This window comes from Manis javanica, chromosome 2 (genome assembly GCF_040802235.1).
Source record: "Manis javanica isolate MJ-LG chromosome 2, MJ_LKY, whole genome shotgun sequence".
Classification (NCBI taxonomy): Eukaryota; Metazoa; Chordata; class Mammalia; order Pholidota; family Manidae; genus Manis; species Manis javanica.
Genome location: NC_133157.1, coordinates 164,423,062 through 164,450,159, shown reverse-complemented (window position 1 = coordinate 164,450,159; position 27,098 = coordinate 164,423,062). Strand labels below are relative to the sequence as shown.

Here is a 27,098-nt window from a genome sequence, read left to right as displayed (position 1 = left end):
CATAGGAAAAAATTCCCATAATGGACACAGAGCCAAAACATTTATCAAGGAAAAAATGTTTAGAAATTATCTATTTATACCTTTTATCCATACCTGAAGTGTAAGATTTAGAGAAGTGCGTGATCTATTGAAAAATCACACATATAGTGGTTGCTTTTTAAGCCTGGTTCCTTGGGTGATACTATTAAGCAGAGTGCCATGTCAACATAAGGAAAAGTAGTAAATTATAGCTTATTTATAGTGAATTATAGTTTTTTTCCCCCAGAATGGGAATTTACCAAATTATTTTGTATGTGATGGTTGGTATAAATATCGTTTTTTTTATTCTTCTAATATGGTCAAAAAGATGTCCAGGCACAGATGCCATGTTCTGTTCTTTTCCAAAAAAAAATCTTTCTTGGTTTAATTGAAATTCATTTTTTTCCTTTAAAAAATGAGATTTTTAGTAAAATTCCCATGCTTCCTTCCACGTAGTCTTGATATACTAATCATTGTATCTATATTTTTAAATTAAGAAAAAGTCACTAGTTTTACACACAAATACTTTAAATGCACTTCTGGTATACCTTGCACTTATATAGGAACTATAAACAAAAGAAAAAAAAGCTAATGTGGAACAATTCTTCAGTTTAATAGCTACCTACATTAGAAGAAGAAACTGGCATAACTTTCTGGGTTTGTATAATTTTCAGTTACTTTTAATCCTAGCACATAATGTTGAGTCTCCATAAAATGTGGCTATTCCTAACTTATAGATAGTTTAGAAAATTTTCAATAATTTCAAAGACATATAACATAGATAATACAATGAATTTGTTGCTTCTACATTAAAATCCCTCCTAATTAAAAACAGATTTGTATAATTGATCATTCTTACATAAAGCTTTGTTTCTTCTTACTTAAATACTGAAGGTAATACACCAGTGTTGTTGCAAATTATACCATTATAAGTCTGATAACATACCTTATTCAAAACAACTCAATAAATTTTTTTACTAAAGTTTCATGAATCTTGGAAAGTTTGTCACCACCTTCTCATCTCTTCAATGACAATAAACCCAAGAAATAACCTTAATTAACAGAGTTTCTGATTTTACACTGTTAAATTTTCCTACCCACATTTCACCTTTTATTAATAAATATTTGGATGAGACAGTGACCTGATTTATAATACCCTGAAGCATGTTGGTCTTCACCATTCCAAATCTTGAAATTGCAAAATCATGGGAATCCACTCACAAACTACCAATTAAAATCATTTTTTATTCTTCTTTTTGCACTAAATTTTGGAAAGGTTTGTTGACTAGAGGTTGAAACTGCAGTGGTTTTCCCTGTAGGCAAGAAAACAAGAATCCAAGTTGAGGGCTTCTGCTCACAGGGACAGAACAAATATCAAAGCTTTCACCAGTTTCAGAATGAAAGAAAAAGAAACAGACAAAAAAAAAAAACTTCAAGAAGTGAGGAGTTTCAAGTTAATAGTTTGATTCCCATCAAAACAGTTGCCCAAATTTGAAGCTGAATGGGATGCAAGGTTAATAATCCAAGCCAAAATTTCTAAGCCAAAATTTCTAAAAAGCACATTATCTGACATTCTCAAAGTGCTGAAAAATGAGCATTATAGTTCAAGTCATGCTGTCAGAGTGCTATGGTGAAAACAATTTGCCTGAAGAATGGGGCAAACCAAAGGTAGGCAAAGCCATACTAAAACTGCAGTCCAGGTTTGAATCAGCATCATCTTTGATTTGATTAAGTTGATAGTTCCCACATCTATCTGCCTACTAGAGAAAAGGATATTCCCTCCTTGGGGGAAGTTAACATTATTTGGAGCTTATAAATTTTTAAACAAAATATATCCCATTCAATGAAAATTACAAGTTGCCAGTCTTATCATTCAATAAAAATGACAAGGAATGAGACCAAAGAACTAAAGACCAAGAGAGATAACAAAAGATGAAAATATTGGGGTTAGCTGAAAGGATTGTAAAATAATGATTCATGTATTTTACAAATAGAGGTAAAGAGATAGAAAAAAATTCAAAGATAGAGAATTTCACCAAACAGGCAGAATTTGTAAAAATAAACAAAGGGAATTCTAGAACTGAAAATCAAATAAATGAAAGTGAGACTTCAACATATGGGTTTAACAGCAACTGAGATAAAATGAGACATAAGATTTTTATATTTGAAGGCAGGTCAATAATAAGTATGTAAACTGAAAACAGAGAAAAAGGATGAAAAGTATAGAAGAAAAAAAAGAAAACTGTAACACCTATAAATCACCCATCAATTGGTCTACATGTGTGCAGATGGTGTCTCAGAGAGGAGAGAATGAGGCAGAATCAATATTTAAAGAGTTGATAAAAGATTTTCCAAAATTGATGAAAGATATATCCAGAGATAAGCAGGATAAATGCAAGAACATTAAACCTACCATATTCAAATTACTGAAACCTAAGTCAAAAGAGCAAAAAAGCCAAAGAAAAATGAGAAAAAAATAATATTTCCAGCTGACTTTTCATCAAAAACAATGAAAACCAGAAAAAAATGATAGATTTAAAGTACTGAACCCAATAACTGCCAATATAGCATTATAGAGCCAGAGAAAAGAGAGCTCAAATTAGAGAAAAATAAAAACATACTCAGACAAATCACAGCTAAGTAGAATCATCACTAAGTAGTAGATATTCATTAAAAAATATGAAAGGGGATTTTTTAGGCTAAAGAACTGTGATCCCAGAGGGAAACACTGCAATACAGGACCTAATAAATATTGACTGTGAAAACAGTAGTGGTGCATCTCCTAGAGTTTAAAATACATGAGAAAGTAAAAACCTAAAAAATACCTGACTTCAGTAATATAAAACATAGAAAAGAAATGAGTAGTATTAAAGTATTCTGAGGTACTGATATTATTGGAAAAGTAGTAAAAATAATTTTTGTAGGCCTTAATGTCTAGAGTAAACATTAAAATAATAATAAAAGACTATATAACTAACCTGTTAATAGAGGAAAAACAAAAATGTTATCATATCTTGTGTTACACAAATGAAGGCAAAAAACAGAAGGAAAGTAAAATAAATGGAAAAAATTGAAAACATACAGTAAGACTATTGATATAAACCCAAACATATTGAGGATTATTGGCAAATGCATAAAATACTACAAATAAAAGACAAATATGATGTTATAGGTAAAATAAAACCCAAGTACTTTATTCTTACCAGAGACGCATGTTAATTATAAAGGTATAAGTTGTTTAAGAGCAACAAGACGGAAAATATTACAAACAGTGGTGAGCTGGACATTTAATTTCAGTAAAAGAAGACATACAGGAAAGAAACACAGAGATAAAAAGGGACATCTTATGACGTTAAACACACTAGGAAGAGATCAAATTTCAAAATCTGTGCACACCCAATAACATAGCTCCATAATAGTCAAAGAAATAATTAAGGATAAATAAGACCAATTCACAATCAAGTATGTTTTATTCAATAGCTGAGAGAATGCATTTTAAAACTGTTATTTGAATAATACAGAAAACATTTATTTCAGGTGCATATTGAATATTTTAAAAAATTTTCCATATTTAAAATTGATTTTTTTCCATTTTTCAGTAAGATTAATTTACATATCTCAATATAAGCCTTATCAAATATTGAAGGATTATAAACTTAATGTTCTCTGTACACAGTGGAATTAAGCTAAAATTGAAGGGAAAAAATCACATTAGAAATAATAAAATATCTTAAATGGGAAGATAATAAGTACAACATACACATAACCTCTTAAGACGTAGCAATAGGAATGCTAAGAGAGAGACTGGTCTAGTCAAATTTGCACTTGCTTCTCATTATCAGAGGATCGAAATTCACAGCTTGAGATTTCATTTCAGCTTCCACCTAGTCTTCTATGATTGATAAGCTAAGACTTTTTTAAAATAAATATTTGTAATTTATTTGATTAAAAGAAATGCTGACTTTATATTCCAAATAATTGCAAAGTCAACACGCAAAAGAGAATGCCATTCTTTTCATTAGTAAACCTGTGTTACAAAAAAATTTCTCAATTATTTTATTTTGAATTTTGCCAATAAAAATATTGTGGAAATCTATTTTCTGTTTTGTTATAAATATCAGTTTTGCCTCTTGGCCTGGAAAGCGTACAATATTAATAATCTGTCCATTTGAAGAGACTTTACTGACTGCTGACCTCAGGAAATGTACTGCCTGCCTCTAAAGGATGTACAGTGTGATTTTAACTGCCAAATTTACCTTCCAAAGGAGCTTTTCCAATATGACTCCCCAAAACAGTAAAGAACTCTGTGCTCCTCTCAAAAGTTCTAAATAAATGTAAATTTACTTAAAATTTCAAAAAGTCTGCTGGAGAATGCAAATTTACATAAAATACCTATTATGTCAAAGTTACTCGTTTTTAAAATTCTATAAATTAGTGTACTTCTGTTGGTTTATCGTATGATGATCAAATGCTCTAGTGAATAGTGTTTTATCTTTAAGTTAGAAAAAGGATCATTACCTAAATTGGGGTTTCAAGAAAAAATATTGAAGCCAAACTAATGAAAATGGACATGATGCAAGAACAAGTATTGCAGTGGGAAAGTGTTGAGAAATATATCTCATTGAGCTGTCCTGTGAAGCACAGATTAGAAAATTGACACTAAAGCCAAATTGCATTGTAAATTTCCCCAAAGAAGTACTGGTTATGAGGCGAATTCTAAGTTATAAAGTTTTAAACAGGGTAGTTATGTCTATTTTACTGAATATTAAATTTCTTTCAGATATGCCATCCCTCCAAATTGTGTCCCAAAGCATGGCATACAAGAAAAATGCAGTAAATTGTACTTGATTTTGAGATTCATTGATAAAATAGAAATATCCATTATTACTTTGTTAGATTACATTTCATTGTATTCACTTATTCATTCATTTATTTATTTACCAAGCAATAATTGAACACATACTATCTTTGTGCACTGGATGGGCAAATAGATATGCATTTTGCATTCATAGAACTTATTGTCAGTTCACAAGATAGATACTTAAAAAGCACAGATAAATTTATATAGAATCTTGTAATATGCTATTTATAAATGAACGTTAACAAGAGAAAATAACAGCAAGTGTCTATTAGCTATAATATTCAAAATCTCACTGTAAGACCTTACATGTTGCAGTTGGTCAATGATATTTGTTGTGGAATTATAAGTTAACATATTTTAACATTCAGTTAGCAACATTATATTTTCACAAACTGTATTTTTTTTCTTGTTTACATATGGATCATAAATATACCATGAAACTTCTTGTGAAACTCCATGTACATAAACTATGGCAATGCAGAATCTTCTCCAGTAGAACTTTTACAGAATGTGTTAATATTTAATAATGACAGTGACAATAATCTAAAATTCAGAGCTCTGAAGTTTTTCTAATTTTAATTATGGTAGAATTGGTAAGTTTAAGTAGTTTCAAGTTCATTTTGATTTTGCTTTGTATGAATTTTATCAGCCTACCAGAAAATAGGAGTTAATCAAAGACACCCTTGCCCAAAGACTAGCTTTCACATAAACTGTATATCAAAGAAGCTTTGTGCCCCTTTAGTACATTCTCCCAGAAACAGCTCGAGTAATGTTTTAAAAGTTATCAGAGTCATTCCTCTGCTTAGATCCAAAGTTTTCTGATTAGAAATAAAGCAAAAAGCTCACCATGGTCTATAAGACTCTTCTTGACATGACCCCTTTGTGCACTTCCCGAGCCCCAACTCTAGCCCTTATCCTCATTCAAAATGTTCTGATCATTTTGTCAGACTTTCCTAGAACACCAACCTCATCTGCATCTCAAGAATTTGCACATTTCCTCCTTCTGCAATGTCCTTCCCCTAGAAATTGACTGGTAGCCCCCTCTCATAATTTAGGTCTGGTTGAACTATTTATTTCTCAGAAAGAAAATTAAGTACTTCCCCAAAGTACTTTATTTTACTTCTAAAAAACAATTACAATCTCAAATAATCACATCTGCTTGTTTCCCTATTTTATTTTTCCTCAGTAAAATGCAAATCCCATAAGGGGAGAAATTGGTACCCTTCTTTCATTACTCTTCTCCCACTTCTTGCAACAGTCCTTGGTACATGGTAGACATCAATAATATTTTCTACTCTTTGAGGCCTAGGATAATAATCAACTTACTATTAACTGGATATAATTGCCTTTAGGAATTTGAAATGATTTTTGAGTTTAAAAAAATAAACATAAACACTCTTATTTTAATGTGGAAATTAGTTATTTTCTAGTTGATATTTAAGCTGTTTTAAAAATTTTGATAGTCTTCAATTTTTATGATTTGTACCATAATATGGATATGCATTAATTAAAATGTATTTGCATTCAACAAATCAAAACAGGATATTTATTAACTAGAGACATAGTTCTTAAAGAAACCACTCTTGCCCTTGCCTCAACACCTTGTACTAAAGGAAATATTGTTGCTCGTGATGACCTGGTATCAAAAGACATGGCTTAATTCAAGGTTCTGTCCTTCACCGTGCCTTTATATCTTCATTGGCAGAAAGGAAATTACAAGCTCAGTATGTTGTTTGTGTACCAAATAAAATAATACTAATGAAAGCACTTTATAAAACTGTCTACTGCTTTAGTTATTGTCCTATCAGTTTTGTCCATTCATTATCTGTTTTATTTCTTAATTCTGGGTTTTCTGAGATGTTTTATTATTGATAGGTGGGATTGTTTAATAGAATAGGTTTCAAGATAGATTGTTTTACAGTAGAAATATAAGTGAATGAGGAATATAGTTTTAAGATGCATTGCAATGTTCCAAATATGTCCATAAAGTGATAGAATCTTCTCTGAATTAGATTTTGTATTTCATTTGGTAGGTGGTTGTAGAGAATACTGTGGTACTCTACCAAATCTCCCCTGCAAGAGCCAGCATCCATCCCCCAACTACTGGACATATCAGCAACACCTGACAGCTCCTGGTCTAGTCTCCTTACTAGAATTGCCTAACATCTTGCCCCTTTCTGAGAATAAGAACTGAATACAGGGATATAAAAGTTTGACCTCTCTTCCTCAACTTGCAGAGCTCCCATAGGATCAGCTGATGGCTTGGTGGCATCCAGACTGAAGCTTGCTGGACAGCTTTCTGCGTTCTCTTCCCAGTTCTACCTTCCTGTAACTCCCAAGAGCACCCCCTGTAGACCTTCTGTTCAGAAAGCTCCATTTCAGAATCTGTTCCCAGGGAATCCAATTTAAGACAGCAGTTTTTGTGAAGATACCATTATAAACAATTTGACTTAAATTGGTGGAAAACACAATGTAATTGTGTCATTTAAAAAAGAAAAACAAATAAAATGTTATTCTACAGATTTACCACATGCAAATTTTGGTAGTGTTTCTTTTGTGTAATGATGACATGTTAAGGCTATATATAGAGATTTTCTTGGAGTGATGTTGCCTGTGTTATTAACACATTAGTTTCTTTTATATATGTCTCATTTGTTCAAACACCCAGACGACCAAGCTTCTAAATGAACATTCATAAACTTTTGATATTTCTTGTTTAGAAATATTCTTTGATCTATCCTTGCAGATCTCTACTCATTCAACATGCTCAATCTCACTTTTTCTGGTGAAAGAAGGGGAAAATTGGAAAATCATTTTTATAATTTCTAAATTGTGATGGTATATGGTTTATTTATTGTAAATATCTAAAAATTTGTCAGGAATGTGAACCAATAAGCTCCAAACAATCCTGACACAAAAAATAAATGCCTGCTCTTGCAATGTACAAAACAACCACCTTAAGTGATATGACACCTTATTTGTATATAACCTCTTTTTGCACAACATCCTTTTACCTTGTAAAACTCACAAGTGGAAATATATACTTTTATTTTGTGTCTGTCACTTCAGTTTGATGTAAACTCCATCAGGAAAGGGATGTTTTCTGTCTGTTTGGTTTTCTGCTATGTCCCTTTAGGAGCTTTAATGGTACCTGAAACATAGCAAGTGACAGTAAATATCTGTAGGGTAAACAAAATTAATGAATGAATAAATGATGTAATTTATATAATAATTTTAATTAGATAAATGATAAATATGAATATGTATTTTTGAAAGTTATGGGACAAAGTAAGAGTAAGAATTAAGAGATAAATGGGAACAGTAACAGATTCAGATATGCTGGAGGTTCTAAGTGACTGGTAACCACTCTGGCTGGTTTCTTAAAAATAGAGTACAAAGTCCACATAAGAAAATAAAAACAAAGGACCACTCCATGATAATGGAGATATTATTTTAGGGAGCCTACTGTTGACTTTATTTGAATAGTGTTATAGTTTCTTTAATGATGTCATCAACTCAGCATATGCACATATGTATGTGTGTGTGTTTGTGCATGCATATATTCAGATAAACAGATAAAACTACATTTGCTTGGGTTTTGATTTCATAAATGAGAAGAGAATATTGTGAATGATCTACTTTTAAGAATATATCAACTCATCTTAAACTCACAGAAAAACATACAATCTTAATACATATCACAAGTAAGATTTTCCTTGGTGCTCAAATGAAGAGGAATACACTTACATTTAGTGGTTTATGCATGAACTGAATTTTTAAATTATTGTCAAGAACTATGATATCTTCACATAAATTTAGGCCTAACCGGTGTTAAAAGATTCTTAGTGATTTATTGGAATTAATCTCAAGTAATAATATGGAAGATTTCCATTACGAATTTGTTTGTAAAAGTAAAGATTGCCTTGTCAGCTGTTTGCCTTAGATATTTTTCTGTAAAAAGTCATTGCGAGTTTTAACTAACTTTCCCTTTTGTAGTCTCCAAAAAATCAAATACTATAGTACTATACTATACTATATAGAATATATAACAAATAATAAACAGTCTTTATTCATCATTCTGCTACAAGTCTTACTGTAGTTTTTTGAATATGTTTATTTGATCTCTAAATGTAAATAAAGATATATGAAATTGTAACTCACAGGAAATTCTTCATGTTAGTATCAGTGTTTCTTAGAAGAAGTCCAATGTATTTTGCCAAATAATTTCCTGGTGTTATAATGTAAAAGGAAAAAAAACCTGACACATTAAAATGAGACAGAAATAGGAAACCTTGTAATAGATTGAATGATAATTTCTATTTCTGAGAAAATTAGACACACCATGTGGGACAACCAAATGAAGTTTGGCATATATTTGTTTTAAAGTATTATCTCTAATCATCTGAGTTAACACTTGTTGGACTCTTACTCCTTCAGAACACTATACTAGATGCTCAGAATATACAGAACAGCAGGAGACGTGGTCCCCATCTATGAAGGCCTTACTAAATGAGTGGAGAATTAGTTCTAACCATTGGGAGGGGAGAGACCAAGACTGATGAAGAAAGCACTTTTTTTTTCAAATTCCCATCAAATCCTACAGTATTATAAGACTCAAATATAGTATAATTGAATAAATGTTGGTCTTAAAGTTAGAGGTCCTGGATTTAAAATTATAACCTTCAGTTTATCAACTATGTGACCTCAGCAGAGTTAAATCACCTCTGCACCTTTTTGTTCAGTTGTAAAATGATGGCATTGGGATTATATTTATAATGCATGCAAGTTTCCAATAGCATTCGTTTAGGACATGGTTGGTACTTATTTTAATAGATGTTTGGTGTTGCATGTTTAGTATATTATCAATGCTTCTAGAAATATAATAGGTGAAATCAGCATTCACGAGAAGGCACTTGATGAGTCTGAATAATTTGCCTTCTGTAATTCTTAGGTTGATAATTTCATTGTGAGGTAGAATTAATCTCTTACAGAAACCTTTTCAGTAGGGTTTTTCTATGCTAAGTGAGAATGATTAATATCTTAATTAAAGATTTGTTTCTACAGACAAAAAAACAGAAACTCTGTATTTCAGCCCTATGCAACAAGTTTACACATACAGCTGCTTCCAAGAATTCAATCTTCCCAAACTTTCTAATTCCAATGTGATGGAATATATATGTCCTTTAATTTGGGATGACTACCACTATGATATTCCAGGGGGTATACATCACAACAATACTTAAATTCAAGTAACTATGGAGAAGAGGGATTTTTATTTGAATTTAGCTTTTACATGTGCAGTATTTGTTTTACACTGTAACTCACTTATTATGGTATTTCATGGATAGTAATTTAATTGCTACTCACAGTGCTATTTTAGTAGTTAAAGTCCAAATGAGTATTTTTTCTTCAGACTCTCCATTTATACATCTGGACAAAATATTCTAACAATATAGCCCAAGACCCAGTGAAAGGAGCAAAGTCTGAAGCCAAAGTAAGTTCATAAGTCATTCAACCATTTATCATTAGATGATAAATATCACACCTCATATGGAGACAATAATCCTGACCTCTCTGAGGAAATTGTGAGGACAAGCCTGAGGTACAGAACTGCATGCTTGCACAATATGAAGCAGCTATACTGATATATATAACAAGACTAGTATGTACATGTGTAGACTCCAATTTCCAAGTCTTCTCTTTCTGTACTCCTCGATGATTGGCCTAAAATGTAGGCACAGACTCAGAAAATAATAGAGCAGTGTAGGGTAGCACAATTAGACTGTAAGTAGAACCATGTTCAGAATAGGAAGCAGATGCATCCTCTGAGAAAAACAAAAAGAATGTGAACTCTTGTCAGCAGCAAATTAATCAATCTCTTTCTTCTTGCAAGGGTTATGTTAAAACCATATCTAACATAGTTTCCAAACTACTAAATTTGAAGAGTCTGCAAGTTTAAAGGGAATACTTCTAGACAATTCTAAGAGAACCAGATTTTTCTTTAACGAGATTAATAATATTGCCAATATGATGTTGGGCGTTGGAGGAAAGTCTTTGTTTTCTTGAGAGCTGATGCCAGGCAATATTCCATGTGCAGTTGAAACTCATCAAAGAAAACAAAACAAAAAAATGATCTAGATTTTGGGGTTGCCTGAAGCTACTTTATGTCCATTCATCAAGACATATATAAGGGCAATATCCTCCAAATACATCAATCTGCTTAATCTTGTATCCATTATGTCCCAAGACAGAGGTTAATGGTGGAATTTTTGTTATTAGAAAAATCGTAGCATCTTTAATCGGACAAAAAAGAACCTTTATTTCTGGTTGGAAACTGTCTACCAAGCACTGAGAACCATGGCTGTGTCAGGCACAGCACATGCCCTCTAGAAAATTGTCTGTTTTCTCCTAACACCCTTATAAGGAAGATATTATTATCTCTAAATAAAAATACTGAGACTTAGAAGTAAAGTAATTTGTTCAAAGTGATGATAGCTTATAAGGATTAAAATTCAGATGTATCTGACTCCATTGTCCATTAGGAGATGTTGCTCTACTGTTTGAGCTCTCACTCTACTGCTTTTGAAGAAGAGCATGTAATTCATTCAGTAAAAGTAATTTGAACTTTTTTATAAATCAAACTGAATTTTATGTGGAGTTAACCATACATATTGTTTATGACTATATCCAGTAAAAATCCTTTAAGAGTTCCTGTTACTATTGAAAAGAATGTATTTGCTCATCATTCTGTTTCCTTCCTCTAGGGGCAGTTGAGAGCTCTGTTTATGTACCTGCTGCAGTCAAATCCAGCAAAGAACATTTGAGGCTGGACATCTAAAAACTTCTCTTGCACAAAGCAACATTTCTCTTGAGTCTAGTCAAGTTCAGCTTAGAGGTAATTTGTGTAATTTACATGGTCTGAGGTAGGGGAGAATTGACTATGTGGTACAGTTTAGCTGATGAGGTTTTTATTTCAGAAAAAAAAAACTCTTTGGATAAATGTACTTTCATTAACAAGTGCTTTATGATACTACTCAGTGATTTTGATTCCTCAAAGCCACTTATTAATTATAAGAAGAAAAATAATACTCCACATTCTACCTAAGCAGAATTTATTTCTTGCATGAGCAAAAATTTGCTCTCACCTCAAGCACTGAATACCATATTTGAAATATTTTTTTTTGAAAGAAAAACTATTTTATTAAAAAAAAATGGGCTCCAGTAACAGGGTTAGTGCATTCGGGCCTTCAGTGTCCTGGTGGTGATTTTGTCCTTCTCAATGATGTGGACAATGACTCCCATGCCTGACACTGCATTCCGGTCCACGGCATTCAGCATGGCTTGTGAGATGGTTTCAAACAGGTGTTCTGGATCCATGTTGGGCTCCCAGAGCGACTCACACATCGCATACATTTGTTCAGTACAGGTGCCACTGACCACAAAGTCATCAGTCACCATGGGGCAGCCGATGAAGTCTAGAGAGCAAATGAAGGGCTTAAAGGTCTTCGGGTCCAACCCAGCAATGACTGGCTCAGTGTAGTAGGGGCCAAACCGCTTCTCATATAAGTGGTTGGCCACCATGCTCATGAGGGTGTAAAGCTTCATCTGCCGGCCCTCCTTCAGCTCATACAGATTCAGCCGGAACTTGAGGCACTGGGCAACGGTCTGGACGTCAGTGGCTAGTCCGGCCAGGCCAATGTACAGCCGATCGCCCATAGGAAAGATCTTCTGGAAATCCGTGGTCACCATCTGGGCCTGGATCCCGAAGCACCTGTCGGCGGCGATGGCCACACAATTCTTCCCCTTCATGGCCATGACTGCTCCTCCGTTATAGGACATAATAGACATGACTGTGGTGTACTAGGACCTTCTCCCTCCACAATTCCAGGCAACCGCTATGAAACTTTACATTCTTGCTGCTTATTTACTGAACCTCAACTCTCAGATTCATACTAAGCAATATGCAGTGGAATGCAATTCTTTGGCAAAGACATTTGTAGAAAACTTGGAATTCACTTAACAGCACGTTCTTAGCTAGAAAATTACTAATGTTCATCCAAAAATAAATGTTCCAGCCCCAGATGAGCTACTAGACCTGAAATAGTTTGGAAAATTTCTCTTTTGATTTCTTCATAATAATAAAAACAAAATGGATGGAACCTTCTGCAAATCTAAATAACTGATGCATATTAATTCCCAATTAGGGTAATACAAATTCAAATTCCAATTTATATAAGGCTAAAATGCAATAAAATGCAAGTTGATATTTTTATTTCATTTTTCAACCTTATTATACCCTTTTTCTTTCCTTTTGTGCCTACTTGCTTCTTAAATGTTAGTGCAAGTTCCCTTTAACTATGGGCAAAGCACCTTTGCCCATCTACAAGTGTACAGTTCAATTCAAGGTAAAGTTATCCTCCCAGATCCATGAGGGAAAAAAGTAAAAGCTGTTCTACAGAAAGATCATTCTCACAAAGTGTTTAGTCTTTGCCACAGAGAGCTAACATTTTGTCTCTCTCAGTACAAAGAATCCTGAAGGTCAAAGAGAAGAAGAGATGTCACAAATAGCAATGTATCCATTCATGTCTACAAGGGGGAATTTCACAAATTTCTCTTTGTTTCTCAAATTTAAAAAAAATCTATTCATAGTAATTAGACCAGAAATCCTGGCTAATAGGTTAGGAGGACAATACATCTAGGCAAAGCAATGTATATTTATTCAAGTGCATTAACTTCAGAATAAAAGCAAGTTTTCCTGAATACACTTTTAGACAAGCAAACTCACCCAGCCTTTTAAAGTTCTGAAGGTAGCACAGTTCTATCTGAAACTTCAAGAAAATAAAGCCCTGCTTAATTGTGTTCTCCAAAATAATGAAGTTTGACAATTCGACACAATTATTCAGGACTTTAAAAAATGTGTCTCTATTCCCATTTTTGCCAGTGGAGGTATTTTCTTTTTCCAAAACAGGTTGTATGCAACCTCAGAAGTGGCAGCTTTAGCCAGCATGGCAGAATGGAATGAGGACAAACTTCTTTTGCAGTTTTTCCCTTCTCAGTATTCCAGGTTTGCCCTGGGTGCCTTCTCACAAGTAAAATCCAGCATCCTTCATTCAATCATCAGCCACACTGTGTTTCAGCCCAAATATCAGTTTGCTGTTGCCAGGTGCACCGAGGCCCTGATTTCCATAGCTAGACTCGCTCCTGAGTCACTGTGCTTTATTCCCACTTTTGCCTTGTTCTTTTGGGTTCTTTTTATATTTCATTTCTATTGAAACAGAGTGTATTTTAAATTCAAGTCTTCCCAAATCATTTTGGGCTTAACAAACAAAATGCTTTAATGTATATTTTATATTTGGAAAACATAATTTGTGAATGCCATTTCATTCTTTAAGAAAATTAGAGAAGCCTTGGGAGGGTAAATACTCAGTTTTTCTCAAAGCATCATAGAGTTTTGGTTCTCTTAAATGCCAAGTAAATATATAGAGAACCATTTCCAGTGACAGCATAAAATTCACATTCCTCAGTCTTTACAGTTGCACTGGTTCCTTGACTTAAATTACATTATTTTTATTTATTTATTTATTTTTTATTGAAGGGTAGTTGACACACAGCATTACATTAGTTTCAGGTGTACAACACAGTGATTCAACATTAAATTACATTATTATGTTGTATGTGGTATACTTATGTGTGTGTATGTAATAACAGTTAATTTCTGGAAATATCCCAAGCAAATGGGACTACTCCATCATTATGGCTCATAACATTTTAAATCACCTGCCTTTGGCCAGGATTGGTTGATATGGTTAAAGCTTTCTTCTAGAATATTTTATAATATTTTATGATTTTCTGTCTTTAAAGTTTACTATTATAGTATTTGCATTGTTTCTCACATTTATAATTATAGCAATATTATCTGCTTATTGATATAATACACAGCTACTGAAATATATTTTCTGACTCCAGACACTACTATTTAAATAGACACTCTATGTCTTCACCTGACAACTAAATGATTCTTCACTGTATATTTATAGTTTTAAAGTGATGAAGTTTATTTAATGATTGAAAAAATGAATTTCAAGGTCTAATGATACAGTGAGTTATATCTCAGGTATGGATTTACCAGCAAATTCTTTAATCTCTACTGTCCTTGGTTTCCTGGTCGGAAAGTGATAGTAATAATATTCATTGAATTAGATGATATGAGGACTAAATGAAACAATGCATGTAAAACAACCAGTATAGAGCCCACCACATACTGTGTACTAAGTAGTGGTTACCAAAGGGGAGGAGTGTGGGAGGGTGGGTAGGGAGGGAAGGAGAAGGGGACTGAGAGGTATTATGTTTAGTACACATGGTGTGGGGGATCACAGGGAAACAGTGTAGCACAGAGAAGGCCAACAGTGAATCTGAGGCATTCTACTACATTAATGGACAGTGACTGCATTGGGGTATGGGTGGGGACTTGATAATATGGGTAAATGTAGTAACCACATTGTTTTTCATGTGAAACCTTCATAAGAGTGTATATCAATACTACCTTAATAAAAAAATTTTTTTAATAACAAATAAATAAATGACAAGTATTCTCTTCAATTATCATGACACTTTGATTCTTACAAAAGAATTTTGAATATTTCCATAGTTCAGACTTCAATTAGATACAGCCTCACCTAAACAATATGGTAACTAGATTATCCAAGAGTTGTCAGTGTATTTCTTGCTTCCATGCTTGAATTTGCTGTTGGGAATCATAAGATTTTCTCCTAATTATATTTCACTTTTTCAAATGTACATGGCAGTAAGCGATGGGCATTATACTTCCTCATTCTTGAGGCTTCCAACCTCTACTTTATAGAAGCAAGTCATTTGTTATGCGCTGGATGAAAGTCTTCAGTTTTGTATGAGTGACCTTCACTGAGAGTTGAAAGACTTGAAGAGTGTTCTGAGGTGTTCCACCCAGCTTGGGAGGTTATCAGACAGTGTTCAATTAAGAGAGGTGTTGGATGAAACTAAGAAAGTTTCTAGAGCCATAAAAGAAGTGGTATCGAGATCTAGAGTGAGGGGAAAAAAAGCAAACGCAAAACAAACAAAACCAAATTTCTCCCCGTCAGCAATAAGTATATTAGCAACTAAAAACCTGGCTTCAGTTAGATAGGTAGGCTAAGCACTGTGTCATAGAAACATGTACTAGCAACTGTGAGAAGAAGCCCACAGCTTTTTCTAAGGTCTATATTTGTTATCTTATTCTTTAAAAAAAAATAAAAACCTCCTAAAATCTTAAATTCATTGATTTATGAGTGGATACTTCTGAGCTCTTTTGTGGTGTCAGGTTAACTATGTGATGTCTTGGTTTATCTGTTGCCTTAATTAAAAATAAATCAACAATAATCCAGATACAGGGCAGTCACAGCTAGTTTGAATCTATCTCTGGTTAAGTGTTATATGAACAGAGAGTAAGGAAGATGCTTGAATCTTCCAAGAAAGTGGAGGGATTCAGAGGCAACAATAATAAAGGATAGAACAATTGTAATGTGAAAATTTGATTAGCTTTACCAGTAGAAGAAAAACTATGGGATAAAGGGGATCTTTGTCACCTGTGAAGATGGTTCAGAGGCTCTAACACTTTGGCTCCATCACTAAGTGAAGCCATGAAATCAAGAATAATGAGGAGAGCCTAAAAAAAAGGACCTGGGACTGATTTTCAAGTTATGCCAAAATTAATACAAAAGAAAAATAAAGATATATGCCAGTAAAATGAAGATGTGATTTGGGCATATATTTTAATAACTTCTCAGTCACTGCTAAAGTTTTTGGGGCTTTTATTATAAGCAAGCATTAAAATGTCCCCTTTCCCAGTCTTCAGAAAGCAGGTTAGTCATAAAACCGAAGAGGACGGATTTCTGGCAAAGATGTTCCCAGAGCTGGAGGAAGCTGTGCCATTCAAATTCTTCCACATCCCTGTTACCCAAGTCTCCTTTGATATGATGAAGAAAAGGATAAAATCCATGAAAGATTATACTTACAACCTACACTTATAATTTTATCTACTATTTTTTTACTTTTGTTATCTGAGCCTCCCCGCCCCCACTAGCATACAACCTTCTTGAGGGCAGAGACTTAGTTGTTTTATTCCCTGTTCATACCTCAAGTTTATAACATGGCTCTAGGGTTTAGGTCCATGTTAGGGCCAGATAAGACCTAAGGGAATTGTTGAATGAATTGGTGCTTTTAAAGTAACTTGAACCCAGTTATCTTTGTCCCATAAAGTCTCATTAACTTGTGTTTAATTTTCCTTAAGCACATGTTAATATATGCTGTCTTCTCATATTTCACCAAATGCTCACTTTGCTAGTTTTTGACAGCTCTGTGCAACAGTCCTCTAACACTCTGCCTTACTCATTCTGTCAGATGATTTTATTTCAAAAAACATTCTTATTCCTTACATACCTTCAAGTTTTCCATACATCTTTCCTATCACCCACTCATATTTTCTCAGATGTGAAGGAGGCCTTTCTAAGTATCTCTCTTCACACATCATAAACATCTACATTATCTTCTGTTTCCTTGTCCTGTCAATTACCTTTCTTTCTTGTATCCTCCATGTCCACTAGCATTTTATTTTGTGTCTCTCCTCAAATTCATGTCGGTATTGCATAGGACCTAGTCTTTACTCACTTCTTTTCACTTACTACTCAATCTCAATTTTCCTTTCTTTTTCCCCACCTCTTTGTCCATTTTTGATGCTATAACAAAACACCATAAACTAGGTAGCTTATAAATGACAGAATTTCATTTCTCACACTCTGGAGGCTGGGCACCCGATGATCAAGGCACTGGCAGAATCTGTGGCTGGTGAGGACCCATTCCCTGGTTCACACACAGCTGTGTTTAGCTGTGAACTCCAGTGGTGGAAAAGACAAGGAAGCTTTTTGGAAAGCAAAAACGTTGCTTACAACAACTCACTTCTTTCATTTTTTTTTGCAATCTGGCATCTTGCCCTGGCTATTTCAATAAAGCTTCCATTTTCCTACCTCCATTTCTCACAGTCTTGATACACATTTTTAAAATATATTTACCAATTATTGCTTTTTTAATTACCATTTTGAGGTAATTTTCTATTACATTTAAGAACATATCTCTCATTACATAGCTTTATGAGCATCAATTTCCATGATTATTCTCACTTCCAGCTTATACACACTTCATGGTCAAAACTATATCTTAGCAACTTTTTGTGCTCATCACAACCTAAAGAAACAGTACCTTTAAAGCATTAGCTTTTCAAAAAATTGTGGATCAATATATAGCTTGATCAATATACCTTCCTAAGGAATACAGTTCTGGTCATTTTGTTTTCGTTAAAAAAGTAATTCAAAAGTTTAGCCCTAGACCTCCATGATTTTATGAAATTCTTTGCTCATTATTAATCTAACACAGTATTATCCTAAAAATGCTTGAAAAAGCTAGATACACTGAAAAAGCCAAAGGTTTGCAATGAAAGTTAGTATAAATACCTTGTATAATTTTAACAACAGAAGACAAAATGTGCTAAGGTGGGAAATATTGTTTATAATCCTAGAAATGCTTTCTCCTGAAGGGGTCCCAAGCATTTAAGCAGAAAGCAAAGGAGAAAATGTTTACCCAATTTATATTCTACTCATTACATTAAGGGAATAGTTCCTAATGGTCCTAGCTAAGAAAAAAAAACCATGTTAAACTATGTTAAAAGTTTTGAAAAGGAACGTAATGTATTTTTAATCCTAGTCATTAATTTTTTAGACAATATTTAATCTATAAAATGTAGAGAAGAAGCCTGTATTTGTAATCAGTTCTGCTGATGACATCTTATAAACTCCTTTCATAAGACATGAGAACTTCCAGTAATACAAGTGGATTATACTATTTTAGCTTTAAAATTTTTATAGGGGCATCACAAGACCTCACTTTGATTTTATTTTTCCATAAATACTGATTCTACACCTAAGTGTCCACCATAAGTCAGCCAGTGGGTTCCTTAAAATGTTACATATCTGAAGGACAAGAGAGGAATTAATAGCATTTTCAAGTTAGAAATGTCACAATAGGCATGTGTTTCCATTCATAAAGTATGTCTTGAACACACACAACTATCCTTTGTCATCTGGTTTTGGCCTATTTTGAAATTATTCTCTGCTGTTAATTAGAAGTGACTACAATTTGATTAATCTCAAACATGTGTCACATATAAACAATGTGGAGAACCAAATTCAATATTTTTCCACTTAGAGTATGCATAGTGTTCATAGAAGGAAGCCAAATACATATTTTATAACCATCTGAAATCTAGTATTATCACACTGAGAATATTGTCTGTATAACATATTCCAGTTTACTTGAGTTATTAAATTCACAGAAGAACCTAATTATATACAGGTTCTTAGACTGAAAACATAAAATTTAAGTGAACTTCTTTCTCTTGTTTTACTACTAAAACTCTCATTTCTGGGATCTGCTTCTTCACCTTGAGAATCTACCTGATCTTGGTCCCTGTCTGGTTTTTGATTTAACTTATTTGTCAAAAGCTTCCCAATACCTACCTGTAAACACACAGTAGACAAATATACATTACCTTAGCTTAGAGAAAGGAAGTTTTAATTAACAAGGGGACAATGTCTCTTTTGCTTAATTTGAGTTATCATTATTATTATAGGATATGTACTAAAACACTCATTTTCAAAGTGTTAATTAAATTTCCATATGCACTAAGCCTTTAACCATATTATAAAAGAAAAATTATATGATAAAGTAGTTGTGATTTAAGAAACAATGATTCCATTTAGGTATTTCTGTTCAACTTTCTGACAAAAAAATGTTTTTCTTTCTTATTACACAGCCTGCAGTAATAAGTGAAATATAATCCTAATTAATTTTTCCTACAGCTGTATATAAATCAATAGCTGCAACATTCCAGAGGAAACATACACTGCATGGTCCTCCAGGTTTCTAGTGAATGCAAATGGAATGACCTTTTTCTGACAACTATGAATATTATTTCACAATTTTACCATTAAAATCACTGCTTTCAGCAATTCGTACAGCAAACATGGAGACTACAATCGTTGTAAATAACTATTCATTATGGTAAGAAGGCAAGGGAAGAAACTAAGCCTAAGTTATATAACTTTTAAGCCCCAAGCCTGGTTTTCATGTTTCATTTTGATATGGAAATTCAATGTGAAATGTAACCCTTATTTTAGTTCTTTCTCCTCTATCTGAGAAAGAAATAGATGAAAATAATTCAATGTTTTATATCATTTAGTTGAAATGTTTTGTAAACTACTACTTCCAAATTGCAACAAGTCTCAAAAAGGGACTTAGAATAAGAATACTCCATTTCCATACAATCCCCCAAATATTTCTTACCTCTTCTGATCTGCAATTAATTTTATACATTTGCACAGTACTGGAAACTACCATCACATAATAACTTGATGCTCTAAATAATTCAATGTTTTATATCATTTAGTTGAAATGTTTTTGTAAATGAAGTAAAATCTCTCAATCAGCAATATTGTAAAGCTCTCAATACTACATTCAAATTATTAGGAGACTATGGTTATATTCAATCAGAAATACCTGGTGGAGAAAATATATGTAGAAAATCCCATTGGTATACTTATCAAGACACAAGACTACTCATGTAATGAACAAACAGCTCAATCTAGAAGCTATAAAAAGAATGATATAAGGGTGACACTTATGGCAACCTGAGATACGGTAGGACTAATTGAATCGCATTATTGTCTTTTTTGACTGAACAACCACTTTATTTCAAAATACAATAAAGCTTCATGTACTTATACTAAATCATATTCAGTTTCCTACAAAACTCCATTATAGCCATGAAGATGTCTCATTAGGTATAAGTTAAACTCGAATTTTATAAGAAAGACAGTTAAGGATGTTGAACCTAATTCTGCGGGTCATAGATCTCTCCACTGAAAACTTCCATTGGAGTTCTCTACAGCCAAGAATAGAATCAGCCAGCAAAATGCAAAACACTCATTACAACTACTACTTCCAAATTGCAACAAGTCTCAAAAAGGGACTTAGAATAAGAATACTCCATTTCCATACAATCCCCCAAATATTTCTTACCTCTTCTGATCTGCAATTAATTTTATACATTTGCACAGTACTGGAAACTACCGTCACATAATAACTTGATGCTCTAAATATGTCTTACTGACATACGTTTATGTAGAATATATTTAAAGAGAGATATTAATTTGCATTGGTAAGTAGTTGTACTATTTTAATAGGAAGTCAACTTTCTATACTTTAAAATACAAGAGCTGTTTTAAACCCCAAACAATTTCTTAAAACCCTTAAGAAAGAATTTTTGACTATTGTTTGGCAATATCAGACCTAAATGGCATTTTTTAACTGCATTAAACAATCTCCACTTGATGACATCTCCTGAAGATGTCTCTACTGCCACACCTGTAATGCTTTCATGTTCAAAATGAATCCCGGCTACATCTCACTCAGTATTGATCTTTAAGGCACGTTTCCCAGTGCTTTTCCCAGTGTGGTCACTGAACAGTAGCAGAGTTCAATAGGAAGATCAGCTGCTCATCCACTTTTTGCTAAAGCAATTTGTACTATGGATTTATTTTAGCAGTCTACAGTGGCAGTTGCTGTTTTTACTATTTAAATGCTTTGATTATCTGACCTTGCTTACTTTATCTTTCTAAGCGCTATGCATGGGCTTTAAAATTGATCAATAAGTGGGGATTCCTTTACAGGATTATGTTGAAATCAATCTCAATTCAGACTTTTTGTATTTTATGTTTATTATTTGATTTGTCTTAATTGCATTCCTTATTTTGGTAAATAAGTTTGAAACACATACTTCACTACATAAGTTAAGAGTCATACACATAAAATTAACTGTACTATTTTATTCATTTTTTTAATGTGAAGGAAAGAATTAATTCCTAAATATTTTATTCAAATACCTTTGCATTATAAACAAAAGAGACTTTTTCCATAGAAAACATAGTTACATATATTCAAGCAACTGAAAAATATTGAAACATATTTGTACCATATTATTATGTTCAGTGTAGAAATTCAACAAGCATGGTGTTGACATACGTATTGCATATATTTGGGCTTATAAAACACTTGACAGAATAAATTAAAGCACCATGGAAGAAAAATCAAAGCAAATTCTCAATAGTTATAATTTTGAAAATCAATATGAAACAAACCGTAAACTTATCATTAAATATCATTAAAAAATGTAATACTCAACATAATGAGAAGAACTTATCGATTTCACACTCTCACTACTGAGAAGGGATGCTTTACTTAATTTTTATTTTGAGGCAAAAGAGAAGTAAATTAGAAGCTTTAAATGCTTTGAATACTTTAAAAATCAAATCTATGAACCTTAGAACTAAAGTTTCATAACAATTATCAATGATCTTGAATAAATCTAAACTGTTAAAAGTTATCTGTATATGCTATAAACTTCATGGAATATGAATTATCTTACATAATTATTAAAATGTGCAATTAAATTTTTGGCCAAATTTAATCATATTTCCTATCTCCTGAGCTGGTGTAGTCACATGAAGTTTGCTCCAAAATTTTATTTTTGGAACTTACATTATATTTTTCAGTCATAAATAAAAGAAATGCAAATATGAGTTAAAAAAAGGAATAACATTATTTTTTAAAAACCATTTTCATGTCTAAAAATCTGTCACTAGCTCTTCCATAAAATTACATGAGATATTTTCCACACATGTAAACTAACGTATAAATCTTCAGTTGGTTCCAGTGACCAAAAAAAGCAAGCAGCAAAAAACTTGAGGTAAGTAAACCTTTGATTATAAACAGAATATCTGCAGTATGTCCACCTGTGCAAATACAATTTTTTTTTTGCTAAAATAAATTTTAAAACTCTCATAAGACTAGAGAACTACCATATATATCCAATTGGTATGTATTCATATTTTCAAACGTTGAAATTATTGGCCAAAATGATTTAGTATTTAACAGTTTTCATTTCAGACTAAATTCTTGACTATTACTACAACAATTTTCTACTGCTTCTCACATTGAATAAGTTATAAAGTATAAATGAACAAAAATAAAGCATCACAAGATACTTCTTTTTAATAGTTACATGCATTAAATTTGGGTAGGAAAACTATGATTCCTAAATATGAAAATAATGAAGAAAATATGAAGAAGTTTAATTACCAAACAGTTGCCATAATGATATTCCCAAAAACTGTTTGAAACAGCTAGTTCCTTTCTAGGACTTGTGGAAAAATAGCACTTGAGAGAAATCATTTTCCAGAAAGTTTTGCATCTCTGTAGATCACAACCCAGGCAAGACATGTCCCTACTTTCTTTCCTCAAGTGGGTAAATGTTAAGAGAGAAGAATCCAAGTTTCATGATGCAGCAACACAAAGCTGGGAAGTGAAAATTATGTTGCAGCAGAGTCTTGAAAATATGACTGTAAAAGTTAATCAATAAAATGTCTATTCCTGTCTATTCACCGGAGGCCCCAGCTGCATAGCTTCACTCAATCGATACTACAAATTATTACGATTTCCAGGTTCCCACTGGACATTCAGAACAAATCTTTCAAGTGTAACAGGCTTATACTGAGTATATGGTGTGTGTTCTCTACATTTAGTTCAGAAAGAGGAGGAGAAATATAAAATCTAAATCCTATGTGCTCTTTAAAAATTCAGTTTTATGGAACCAGTAACTTACAGGTCACAATTTAATATTAAAAAAAAGGGTTTATCTTTTTGATTGCCAAATTTTTTGCATGCTTCTTATTTAACTGTTTCATATACAGTTAACAAAAGCCAAATTTTTTGCATTCTTCTTCCTTAACTGTTTTCATACAAAGTTAAGAAAAGAGCTTGGTGGTATTGGAACCTGGCTAGTTCTGAATGGATATTCCAAAATAAATGAATGAATCATTTTGAGATAATTATATCACTTGGATACCTTATCACTATTAGGTAATGGGGATCTTGATGTATATTTCAAAGTGTAGCAGATCCCTTAAAATATATATCTAGGTATTGTTTTTATGACTTATCCCAACACATTTTATGTACCATGTTCCAGGTTTTCCATATTTTCTATTTTTGTAAAATAAAAAAATAATTATTTCAGAAATGAGTTTCCCTTTTCTTGAAAATATGTCCCTGAATGCTTTGCCCTAGTGAGATCCTCTGCTCTTAGCAGCAAAATTTAACTGTGATGAAAACTCTAGAAATGCTCATCTTTGACCTTAATTTTATGCTCCATACACTTCTCCCTGAATCAGTTAGTCAAAATCCAAAGGCCATCCCAAATTAAAGGATGACTGGCTAAGGGAATAACTATAATGTTCACATGCCTTGTGACACCTAATATAGTTTTTCTTTCTTCTGGTTGGTGAATACCATGGGTTCTAGCACCGACCAGTAATGATCATTTGTTAAATTTGATCAATTCATGTCACCTATCATTGACTAGGTAAAACCATAAAAATAAATAAACCAAAATTTTTGTTTGCCACACCAAAAAGGCTTTGACTTTATTTCACATTAAATGGTAGTATACTTTATCCATGTTTCAAATATATCTAGTATGCAGACATACCCTGTGGTAATGTATGCTGAGCCTGTTTGGTTTAAAAGAAAGGTGAACGTGTTCTCCTAAGAAGCAATCATTGTATTGATTATGATTATATATCAGTCTCTTTAAAATCCAACAACACCATTTTCTTATACCATTTCATAATAATATTTATAATTTTATGATTAAGATATCAAATTGCTAAAAACCACTGCAAATAGTTAAAAAAAATAGCTACAGTTTTAACTATTCTCTTAGGTGATACATACTTTGCCAGCAATTTCACATTAAGAGAGAACATTCTATTTCATTTCATGATTAAGCCTTATTGGAAAATAAAGTAGATAAATATAGATCAAGCATATAGAACTTAAGTTTGATCTTCCATTGTAAATTAATTTGCTGGATCATTTACTGCTTTATTTACTTATAAAATTCAGAATTGCAAGCAGATCTTTGCATGTCGGTTTTCAGATCAAAAATTATATTCTTTGTGGGTACACTGAATAATGTGCCTTTATTGTGACTTCCAACTGTAGCAAAAAAGTACTGGCATTATTTTAATAATATTAAGTTAACATCAGACATTATCACTAGCTTTATGTTAGTGTTCACAACTATTTTTATATATTTCTTGTTCTCTAAATATATCTTAAGCACATTATTTCCCTAATATAATTTAGCTTTCTAAAAGACCATAATATTTATAACAATAGTTCATTACTATAGTCATTCCCAAAGAAACTTGGCCCAAGATACTTTTAATCTTTGGTACCACTTTCTACCTTTTAATATTTGTGGCTTTTTTTGTTGTCAGAATTCTGGCAGCTGACTCAAGGTACATTAATAGTAAAAGGGTTTATCTGAGTGTTTAATTTTATTTAGAAGTGCATGAAATGTCATCCTAGACTGTAGAATTATTTTTATAGCCTTATAATATTAACCCCTGGATTAAAACACAGAAATAAATTCCTCATAAGTAAATTTCAGAAATTTTACTTCTACATTAACATTATTAATTAGCTTTATAAACTATCAATCAGAAAAGTATGTTCATGTTCATTCTATGTAATATTTTGAAGCCCCCTTGATAGGCAGATCAAAATACAAAGTAAATAATGAAAGTTTAGAATTTGGCTTCCAAAAATCAGTTACTATCCAACACACATTTTAGTTTTGGCCTCAGGACTGTTCAAAGGGATGAGTAACAAGGGAAAAAATATATATATTTGTGTACTTTATCTAAGTGTGATTACTCAGTTTAACCAATGTTCAGCAAGTAAAGTGTAATTCTTGACAGAGAGAGAGAGAGAGCCCGAACGAGAGAGATTCATCTGGGCTATGCTACATTCATAATTAGTTTTTCAAAGCAGACTATGATAATCAAGCAAAAACCAGAGAGGATAGAATACTAAATTACCAGAACACTGAAAAAAGAACCTTTAACATTTATATGAAAGTAAATTGTAAAATCAGAAAACATTGTATTAGGTATAATAATTACATAAAGTTTTAGATGATGAAATCAGTGATTAAATACTAGAAGATGTTTTACTAAGAACAATTTTCATGAATGCTTCAAAACAGCATAGATCTTTACTACTTTTTTTTCATAGTTCCTTACATGCCTCAATGGTCTGACCAAAAAATTCTATCTAAGTGTCTCTCAATTTAACAGTGTCTTGCTTAGAGCTGCTACTTTAACAAAAAAGAAAGGCAACAAGAGCCATATGTAACCTTTGGACTCCAAAAGGAGAAAGATGAGAATGCCATTGGCAGATAGGTGCTACAGAAATACAGTGTATTCTTTCTCTTGCATCTTACCTTGAACATTTCCTGATAGTTAACAGAAAGTTGCTCGCCACATCATTATTTAGAATCTGGAATAGGACAGTTACAAATTTCAACATGTACCATTTCAGTTAAGAAACGTTGCAGTTTTAAAGTTTATCTGTTTTGGAACCAACAATTTATTGAACAAACCAGCAAATTTACACATAACCTTTTGCAAGAACTAGAGAGTTAAATATTTAACAACCAAAGTCAAAAGGACTTATTTCAGTATGTAAAAGAAAACTTTCTGAAATACTAAAAAACAACTCACTTGTAATCATTTTTTCTTCTTCAGAAGCAATAATCCCTTCTGTCACTGTCTTCAGCTCTGCCTGGGGTTTTCTACTGTTCTGTTCTTGGCGAACTGTTTCTGCTATTTGCTCAGTTAGCTGCTCTTGAGTAGCTTTCAAGCTGGATTCCATTAGAAGAAGTTTTTCATCTTGACTGGCAAGTTCTTGGGCTGAAAGATAAAACAAGAACGTTGCCTTTTAAAAAAACAAGCTAATGTGTGTTTTCTTTCTTTTGTTTTTGGTTTAAATGTTATGCAATGCAACTTTGAGGATGAGTTAAACAAATCCTTCGTGTTGAAATACAAGCTTGTGCTATTTTAAGATTCCTTTATTTAAGATACAAGTGAACAAAGGTATGTCTGAAGGAATACGAGATGCGTGTCAGTGATCTCAACTTTATAAAACATTTGATTTCAAAAATTGGGTGTCTTAATCAGATGGCAATTTGATG

General features: G+C 32.6%; 1 long non-coding RNA gene and 1 pseudogene across 1 annotated transcript in view; both read right to left on the bottom strand.

The window, feature by feature from the left end:
- The window catches only part of LOC118968296 (uncharacterized), a 29,883-nt gene extending 3,025 nt beyond the window's left edge, over positions 1 to 26,858 (bottom strand). Inside the window, exons 1-2 of the long non-coding RNA XR_005055895.2 lie at positions 26,629 to 26,858; positions 26,349 to 26,404 (exon numbers count right to left, since the gene is read on the bottom strand). This is a non-coding gene — a long non-coding RNA (uncharacterized lncRNA). The remainder of the gene's footprint in view (positions 1 to 26,348; positions 26,405 to 26,628) is intronic.
- Positions 12,050 to 13,091, bottom strand: LOC108392250 (proteasome subunit beta type-3 pseudogene; annotated as a pseudogene).
- Positions 26,859 to 27,098: the final 240 nt, after the last annotated feature.